The following is a 9,376-nucleotide window of genomic DNA, read 5'->3' as shown; positions in this document are numbered from 1 at the left end:
CAGAGTCTCACTTCATGGCCCTCAGTAGAGTGCTGTGGCATCACACAGCTCACAGCAACCTCCAACTCCTGGGCTGAAGCGATTCTCTTGCCTCAGCCTCCCGAGCAGCTGGGACCACAGGCGCCCGCCACAACGCCCAGCTATTTTTTTTTTTTTTTTTGGTTTGCAGTTCAGCCGGGGCTGGGTTTGAACCCGCCACCCTCGGTATATGGGGTCGGTGCCTTACCAACTGAGCCACAGGCGCCGCCCACTCTTTTTTTTTTTTTTTTAGATAGAGTCTCACTATGTCACCCTTGGTAGACATATCACTGTACTGAGGACAACATAATGAGACTCTATCTCAAAAAAATAAAAAATACAGGGTGGCATCTGTGGCTCAGTGGGTAGGGCCCAGCCCCATACACTGAGAGTGGCATGTTCAAACCCAGCCCCGGCCAAACTGCAACAAAATAGCTGGGCGTTGTGGCAGGCGCCTGTAGTTCCAGCTACCCCGGAGGCTGAGCAAGAGAATCACCTAAACCCAAGAGCTGGAGGTTGCTGTGAGCTGTGACGTCATAGGACTCTACTGAGGGCGACAATGTGAGACTCTGTCTCAAAAAAAAAAAAAATGTGGACATTTTACCTTTACTTAATTCCAGAGCCCTGGTGAGTGCTATAATTTCTGTCTTTTGGGCAGATGTCCCAGGTGGGAGTCCTTGAGCTTCTATTATTTCATTACTATGACGGAAGAAGACATCTATAAAACTGCTACCATCCACAAATAGAGTTCAATCGATTTTGTCTTAAAATTAGATTGTCAGCTTCTGGTACAAGTAGAGCTCTGGCTGCTAGACCTCTTAGGGCGGCCAGCCTCTACGCACTCCATCTAATTGTTTAGACAAGTATGTAACAGGGGAGCCCAAGACCCCAGGGTCTGTGTTAAAACTCCCACAAAAAACTGGCGTCTTTTTTCTCTCTGATACATACAAAGTGAAAGGTTTTGTCAAGTCCGGGAGGCCAAGTGCTGGTGCATTAGCTTTTCTTTAATGTCTCAGAATGCTTTTTCAGGGGGCAATTAGACTACACTAGGGGTTCCTTATCATTTGTGGCTTCACACAAGGGCTTAGCAAGCACAGCAAAATTCAGGATCCATAGGTGACGGAAGCCGGCTGCCCCTTAAAATTCTTGCAACTTCCGCCTGGCCTTGGAAACAGGCAGGTTACAAATCAACTACTTTCTCTCCAGGCCCGAGCTCCTCTGGCCTTTTGTTGCGGTGAATCCCAGATATTGTTGGCATAACTGTGCCTTTGTTAAGACCAAATTCCACCACTGAGAGATCACCAGATACACATGCAAAAAACAAAGGAGTGACTTTATTCAAGCATGCTCGGGCCGTACCTCTGGCAGAACTCTGCTCAGAGGGGATGACCCCAAGGTAGAAATGATGGTGGGCCGCGGTGCATCTTACAAGGATATATGTGAAACTTAGTAAATGTAGAATGTAAGTGTCTTAGCCCAATAACTGAAAAACGCCAGGAATGCTATGTCAACCAGTGTGATGAAAATGTGTCAAATGGTTTATGAAGCTAGTGTGTGATGCCCCATGATCATATCGATGTACACAGCTATGATTTAATAAAAAAAAAAAGAAAGAAAGAAATGATGGTGGGTTTTATACTCTTTGGCGTGATGCATTTTGGGTTGCAACAAAATGTGGGGGAAATTTCCTGGGAGAAACAGGGACAAAGTTGGGGGGTTGGTGGATGCAGGGACGGAGGTAACTTAGGAGGTTTAGGATTGGCTGGCTCTATCCAGGACTGACCCCGCCCGGAGGCTGTGAGACTCGGGAGGGCGCCCTCCCTGGTTGTGGCTGGGGCACCAGGGCCAACTCTCACCCAGGTGGCGGCCACTGAGAATCTCTCAGCCCCTGGTGAAAGACTGACTCTGCCCCCCACCTTCCTCACCCTGCTAACTAGCCTTTTTAGCTTCTCTCTCTCTTATATCCCCTATGTCTCCCATTGCCCTTAACATCTCTGGGTGGGAGTTAGTTAACACTGCAGTGTTGCAGTCAAAACCCTCTCTTTCCAGCATTAAAGAGTTACTACAAAGTTTGTTAAAAACTATTTTTTCTGGGGTGGCGCCTGTGGCTTAGTGAGTAGGGCGTCGTTCCCATGTACCGAGGGTGGCGGGTTCAAACCCAGCTCAGGCTGAACTGCAACCAAAAAATAGCCGGGCGTTGTGGCGGGCGCCTGTAGTCCCAGCTGTTCAGGAGGCTGAGGCAGGAGAATCGCTGAAGCCCAAGAGCTAGAGGTTGCTGTGAGTCCTGTGATATCATGGCACTCTACTGAAGGCGGTAAAGCACTCTACAAAAACAAACAAACAAAAAAACAACTATTTTGTCTGGCTGCAAACAAAAACAAAAACATAGTGGTTGCTATGTTACAAGTAGTTTTGAGATAAGGTGCGCAGAAGACCCAAGGTCAATTGCTTATTTAGAACTAGAGAAAAAAAAAATGGTCTTTTTAAACTGTAGCCGCTTTCCCCCACCTCTTCTGCCCCACTGCAGGGTTAGGATTCGCCACAGGGCCCTTCACCTTCTTTCTGAAAATTTTATATTTACAGTTCTCTACAAACCAACATATCAGTTCCTTGAGCACATCCTTTCCTAGTCTCATGGCCTAATAGTAAATCGTCCACATATTGAAGTAAGGAACACTCTAACTGTTGTGCAGGAACAGTTGACTGGTCACTGGCCAGTGCTTCCCCAAAGATTATGGGGGAGATTTTGAATCCTTGTGGCAACCGAGTCCAGGTATGTTGACAAACGACTCTGTTTTGGGAAGCTTCCCACTAGAAGACAAACAGGGATGGTGCCTGTGGCTCAAGGAGTAGGGCGCCAGCCCCATATGCTGGAGGTGGCGGGTTCAAACATGTCCCTGGCTAAAAAACTGCAAATAAATAAATAAAACATGAGATTCGAAGATAAACAAGTTCTGACTTACTGGAGCCACTCAGATAGTAAATAAAGCATCTTTCAAATCTAACAAGTGAACCAAGCAACCTCTGCTGCTACCAGGCTAAGAAGGGTTTGGCACTGTTGGGTGCAAAGTTACAGTAGCTTGATTACCTAGTCTCAAGTCCAGCACAGGGACTTGTAAGCCTTGAGGCTGAGAGTTTGAAGTTTAGGGTGAACCAATGTTGGTCTTACGCTTTCTTTGCCCAAGGCTTTCTTCCTCTGTGAAAACTGGAGACCTGAACAGTGAACTTCAGGTACACATAACTGAGTTTTAGCCTTGAAAACTTTGTACCCATAATCAGCGAGAAAGTTTAATAGAGCTTGGGTAGCTTTGTGACATTCCTCTGCTTCTGGCACTTCCAAAAGAATGTCATCTACATACTGAATAAGAGTTGCTGTAGGATATGAAAAATGACTCAAGTCTTTGGCTGGGGCTTGTCCAAACAAGTGAGGGCTGTCCCTAAATCCCTGGGTAGCCCACACTTCTGGGTTAATTTCTGTCTCTAATAAGAAAAGGCATAGTATAGGTTCCTGTCCCATATTCATATAAATGGTTGTTCCCACTTTGGTTGGTATGTCCCTTCCCAAAAGGGGAGCAGGACTTTCAGGCATGATTAGGAAGGCATGAGAGGCCAGTTACCCCAATTGCAGCTTAAAGACTGAGGGAAAAATTTGGTAACTGGCTTTCCAGACACCCCCTGTATAGTTACAGTTTGGGGGGATAAAAGACCAAGGTTAGAGAGGAGAATAAAAAAGGTTGTTCCAGTGTCCGGAAGAAATTCTGTCTCCTGTCCCTCCACTATGAGGCAAACTCAGGGCTCCTGAGGGGTGATGACACAAGCTGGAGCCATGAGAATCTGCCCCGGGCACCCTCAATCCAGTTTGGGTGCTGATGGGATCACTGTCCCAGGAGGTCTTTGCCTCTGAGGACAGGCCACCCTCCAGTGGTCATCCTTACACTCTGGACAGGGGCCAGGTGTCTTACCCAGCCGGTGGTGCTGCTGGGGGCAGTCCTTCCTGAAGTGGCCAGTCTGACCACATTGGAAGCACTTGTTCTCAGCTCCTCTGGCTTCCCTCTGCCCTGAATGGTGCCTGTTTGTTGGAGTGCCATTACTAGAGCTGTCATTCTTTTTTTATCCCTTCTCTCTTTTTCCTTCTCTTCCTCCTGATCTTGATTATAAAAGACCACAGTGGCCGTTTTAAGAAGATTCTCCAGGTTATGATCTGGGCCTAGAGCCAATATCTGGAGTTTTCTTCAAATGTCTGGGGCTGCCTGAGTGATAAATTTATCTTTTAAAATAATTTGGCCCTAAAATAATAATAATAATAATTTGGCCCTCTAAGGGGTCGGGTGTTAACTGGGTGTTTTCTCATCACCTCCCTAAGCCGTTCAAGAAAGGCTGAGGGACTCTCATTCTGTTCCTGGTAAAGGGTAGACAATTTAGAATAGTTCATAGTTTTTTTTCTTGGATCAATGTAAACCATTTAGGATACATGTTAGAAAATGTTTACACCAGGGCCAGAGGGTTGACGTCTGTTAACAACATATTGTCAGAGGTCTACAGGTGCTCTGCCCTGAGGAGAAGACACAGTCGTTACTTCATACTGAGTAAACTGAGTGAATGCTTGAAGATATTCTTCTATCAACTCTGTTCCCCTGTGGCTACTTTCGTCTTTGTGACCTGCTCGGAAACTAGTCACTGTTTAGAAGAAGAGATTTATTACACAGGTGATTGCACTGATATGATAAATATTTCCTTTCAAGTTAAATTTCAGCTGATAGATAATAGATTAAGTGTGTACATGACTGGAAGAGTATAAAACCAAAATTTGGAATAAAGATTTTCGCTACATGCCATTTCAACTCAAAAAAAAAAAAAAAAGAAAAAGAAAATGTTTACGCCACCAGTCACCTTGTTTCTCAGGGTCCCATTCGGGATCCTCAAAGGAAACTGCCTGTCTTCCCGTGGGGTGTCTGTCCCTTTCCTCAGGAGACATACCGCCATCAGTATTGGACAGGAACCACAAATCAGCCCACTTTCTAGCTTCATCTAAGACTTCATTTTTTTTATTTTTAATTTTTTTATAAGACTTCATTTTTCTCATTAAAAGTTAGTTTGATCTTGGGCGGCGCCTGTGGCTCAGTCGGTAGGGCGCCGGCCCCATATACCAAGGGTGGTGGGTTCAAACCTGGCCCCGGCCGAACTGCAACAAAAGATATAGCCGGGCGTTGTGGCGGGCGCCTGTAGTCCCGGCTGCTTGGGAGGCTGAGGCGAGAGAATCGCTTAGGCCCAGGAGTTGGAGGTTGCTGTGAGCTGTGTGATGCCATGGCACTCTACCGAGGGCCATAAAGTGAGACTCTGTCTCTACAAAAAAAAAAAAAAAAAGTTAGTTTGATCTAGTAGTAACATTCCATCTCTCCAAGAGAGGTCATAACTTTATCCTAAGCCCTGGAGAACATCTGTATACATATCTGGGTGATCAGAAAACTTGCCGAAATTAACCTTAATTTGCTTTAAATCTGCCAGAGAAAATGGAGTGTCTACTCACGCACTTCCCCTGTCACCACGCACAGTCTCCACCAAGGGACACAAAGAAGGATATGCCTTCTGGGGGTCCCAGTAGGACCAGAAAAAACTCTGGGGAACAGCCTCTCTCCTGGGGTTTTCTGAACACATGAAGGAAGGTGTGGGAGAAGTAGATGGTGGGTTTGGACTAAATGGTGACAGAGTCTCCCTCAGGAATCCCTGACCACTTGGGGAAGTTACTACAGCCAGGAGAGCTGAATCTATCTGACAGGTTTTACATGGTTGGGGGTTGTCTCTGAGGAAAAAGAAAGCTTGCACATAGGGCATTTCAGACCACTTTCCTTCTTGTTTACAAAAAATATCTAACTGAAAAATGGTGTCATAATTTAGAGTACCCTCTGGGGGCCATTGTTCACCAGTGGAGAGTTGATACTGAGGCCAGGCCTGGGTGCAGAAGAAAACCAGACATTCTTTTTTCAGTATCTGGGGATCTACATGACCCAACATAGCCCAGCGGAGTGTTCCTGCAGCACAGGCCAAAATATCAGGTATCCGGGAGCCTGGTCCCACCTGATAACAGCTCTCTTGGCAAGAGAATGTTACTTGGGTGTTCTCAGAGAGAGAACATTACCCATCTGTGGGAAAGAACAAACGTCCAGCATATTAATCAATCCCACCCTGTAATCCTGGGCTGTCAAAGCATCCTCTGACTAACCCAAGAAGCCTCTGGGCCAAACAAAAGGAAGAGTCCTTCCAATGCTTGGGGAAGAATCCCTGAGGAGAGTGGCCTCCTCAGCCCCTGCACTTGTCTGGAATTAGCCACTCTTACCAGTGTGGCGCTTAGTGCCTGCTGGTTCTCCTGTGCTTGTTACTTGCCAGCAGCACAGCCCAAGAAATCGGGTATCAGGGAGCCTGGTCCCACCTGATGCCCCTTTCTATGCCTGCCCCAGAGTATTAAAGTGGGGATGGCCCCATCCTGGAGAAAACAGCTCTGCAGGGTTTGCACATTAAACATTTCATTATTTCTACAAGCTTCTTCTAAATTCCCAGTAACAAAGGAAAATAGGCTTTTTATCACAAGCAGTTCTTAAATGCTGTGTTTTCAACCTCCCTTTCTTTCCCAAAAAGTTGTAAGGGCAACAATAATTAACTCAGGTTTGAGAGACACTTTAAAATTTGCATTATAACCAGCTACAACTAGGCTAAGTCTTAGAGAAACCCAGAATGACTTTGAACTCTTCCATTTACGCCAATAGACTAGGAAAAAAAATCAAATAGCCGGGGTCACTTTTCCTGCCTTTCTTCATTTTCAGTAGACTGGACCGTAGCTGAGGGTTTAGGGCCAGTCTTGCCTTGGGGAGTTGCCCCCAGGCTTTCATTCATAGGTCCTGGTCACCCAGAGAAGCCATAAAGAGGACTTATTTTGCTCTTTGTTTGGAGCCAGCTTCTTGGCCTCTGTTAACATAATTCAGCTTTTTCTCAAATATACAGGGAGCCAATTGAATTTAATCCTGCAATGAAAGGCAGCAAGACCTTCTGACACACCTACAGCATCCGAAGCACACTTATAACATCTGAAAAATACCAGAAAGAGCCCGTACAAACTTAACTGGTATATAAAGCAATCCTTTACCAACGTTCAAACCAAGCATGTAAACTACAAGGAGAGAGAGAGGCAGAAGAGGTCTATAGAGAGAAATAGGAAAAGTTCGGGACCATGGAAGAGGAGAGAAGACAGAGCTGGGGAGCATGATTTTCCGAAGGCCCTCCCAGGCCGTGGGGTAGGGACCGTTGCTAGGTGCCCCAGGACCTCTGGGAGTTACTTCCATTTGTTCAGCTCTCAAGCCTTCTGACATTCCCTTCCACTCCTTTCTTTTGGAGCCCAGGGGAATTAGAAAGTTCGTTCCCCAACAGCCTCTCACCTGTGACCTGGAGGTCAGCAGTCACACTATGCACATTTACCGACCGACGGGCATCAAAATTATTAGTTTCGGGTGGCGCCTGTGGCTCAAGGAGTAGGGCGCCAGTCCCATATGCCGGAGGTGGTGGGTTCAAACCCAGCCCTGGCCAAAAAAAAAAAAACCAAAACCAAAATTATTAGTTTCCATTATTATAGCTATAGAGAAAAGCAGGATAGAGGTAAGTGGTCCCGTTGCTTACCACAAATATTCAATCTCAGATGACAAGCCCCCAAATATGATACTGGAATGTCTCTTCAGTAGGTCCTTGGTCTCTGGGATTCGAAGAATGAACCCACAGACCACAGATCAGTGGGAAGATAGGATTTTTATTAGAAATTAGAAAAGAATACAGAAGAAGTAAAAAGCACCAGAGCTTCTGGAAGGAGGAAAGAACTGAAGAACTCCCTCGGGAGTCTCCATGTGGGCTCTTTTATCTAGGGGTCTTAAGTCTAGAGGATTATACATGGCTGGCAGTTGGAACTTTATGGTCTTTGTCCCCGAGAAGGAATTAGGGTGTGTGCTCCTACCCAAGGTGGAACCACCCAAAAACCATCACAGGCTGCTTTGTTCGTGATCTTATCAGAGCCCAGAGGGTGTGTGGCAAAGAAGGCAGTCTGCTTGTATCTGGAGATGGGGGTCTGACCTCTGAGCTCACCTGGGCCTACAGAATGGGGGGCTCCCTGTCTAGCCCTGAGTGGTAGATTCCTGTCTCACTAGGATTATAGGTGTGAGCCACCACACTGGCCAACACTTTTACGTTCAATACTGACTGAAGAATCCTCAAAGGTCGCCTGCCCCCCCACCCCCCACAGATAGTCTCCAAATCACTGAAGCTTATTTATCTGCTGAGATCCAGACTCAGGTAGAACAAGTTTCCTTTCCTGCCCTCTCTGTAAGGCCAGGGGTGTGAACAGACTCAAGAAGACGATATTCCCCCTCTCAAACTCATTTAAATTCCAAGAGGGATTTACCTTCTCCATCCATTCTTCCTACCGATGGACTTTTGTGGCCCGTCACTTGCCCCCTCCCATAATCCTTTTTATCTGAAAGGCATGTAAGTATCTAAACCCAGTTTGCAAGTTGAATCTTCACGTTCTGGGGGCACCTGTGTACACATATAAAGTTTAAAAGTGTGGGCGGAACCTGTGGCTCAAGGAGTAGGGCACCGGCCCCAGATACTGGAGGTGGCGGGTTCAAACCCAGCCCTGGCCAAAAACTGCAAAAAGATAAAGATGAAAAAAATAAAGAAACTCGGCCGGTGTCTGTGGCTCAGTGGGCAGGACGCCGGCCCCATATACCGAGGGTGGTGGGTTCAAACCCGACCCCAGCTAAACTGCAACAAAAAAATAGCCGGGTGTTGTGGTGGACACCTGTAGTCCCAGCTACTTAGGAGGCTGAGGCAAGAGAACCACCTAAGCCCAGAAGTTGGAGGTTGCTGTGAGCTGTGTGACGCCACGGCACTCTACTGTTGTGCCCAGATCTCGAAATCTCCCACAAAGACCACCAGGGAGCCAAGTCTGATGCAAAAGCAAAAGGGCCATTTATTGCAAGTTAGAGCTTGGGCTCCCAGGGACTCTGCTACAACGGATCCGAGCCAGGAGCCCTGAGCTCTGGAACAGGGGTATTTTTATAGTATAGCACAGCAAAGTAGGTGTATACAAGTTAAACAAAGGGACTGCTTCTGGATTGCCACTGGTCCTGCCATATGGCCCACTCCAGAAGGCAGTTTCTGATTGGACGCTGATGACTCAAGATGGAAAACCAGCGATTCACAGTGACTCATCAGTTTTGAACAAAATGGCTGAACCCTTAAGATGGCGTTGGTCTGGTTCTCTCACTACCAACAGCGATAAAGAAAGAAAACCACAGGCAAGCTTGGTGCCCGTAGCTCA

The sequence above is a fragment of the Nycticebus coucang genome, chromosome 8, assembly GCF_027406575.1.
Source record: "Nycticebus coucang isolate mNycCou1 chromosome 8, mNycCou1.pri, whole genome shotgun sequence".
In the NCBI taxonomy this organism is placed as follows: domain Eukaryota; kingdom Metazoa; phylum Chordata; class Mammalia; order Primates; family Lorisidae; genus Nycticebus; species Nycticebus coucang.
This window is presented reverse-complemented; position numbering follows the sequence as displayed.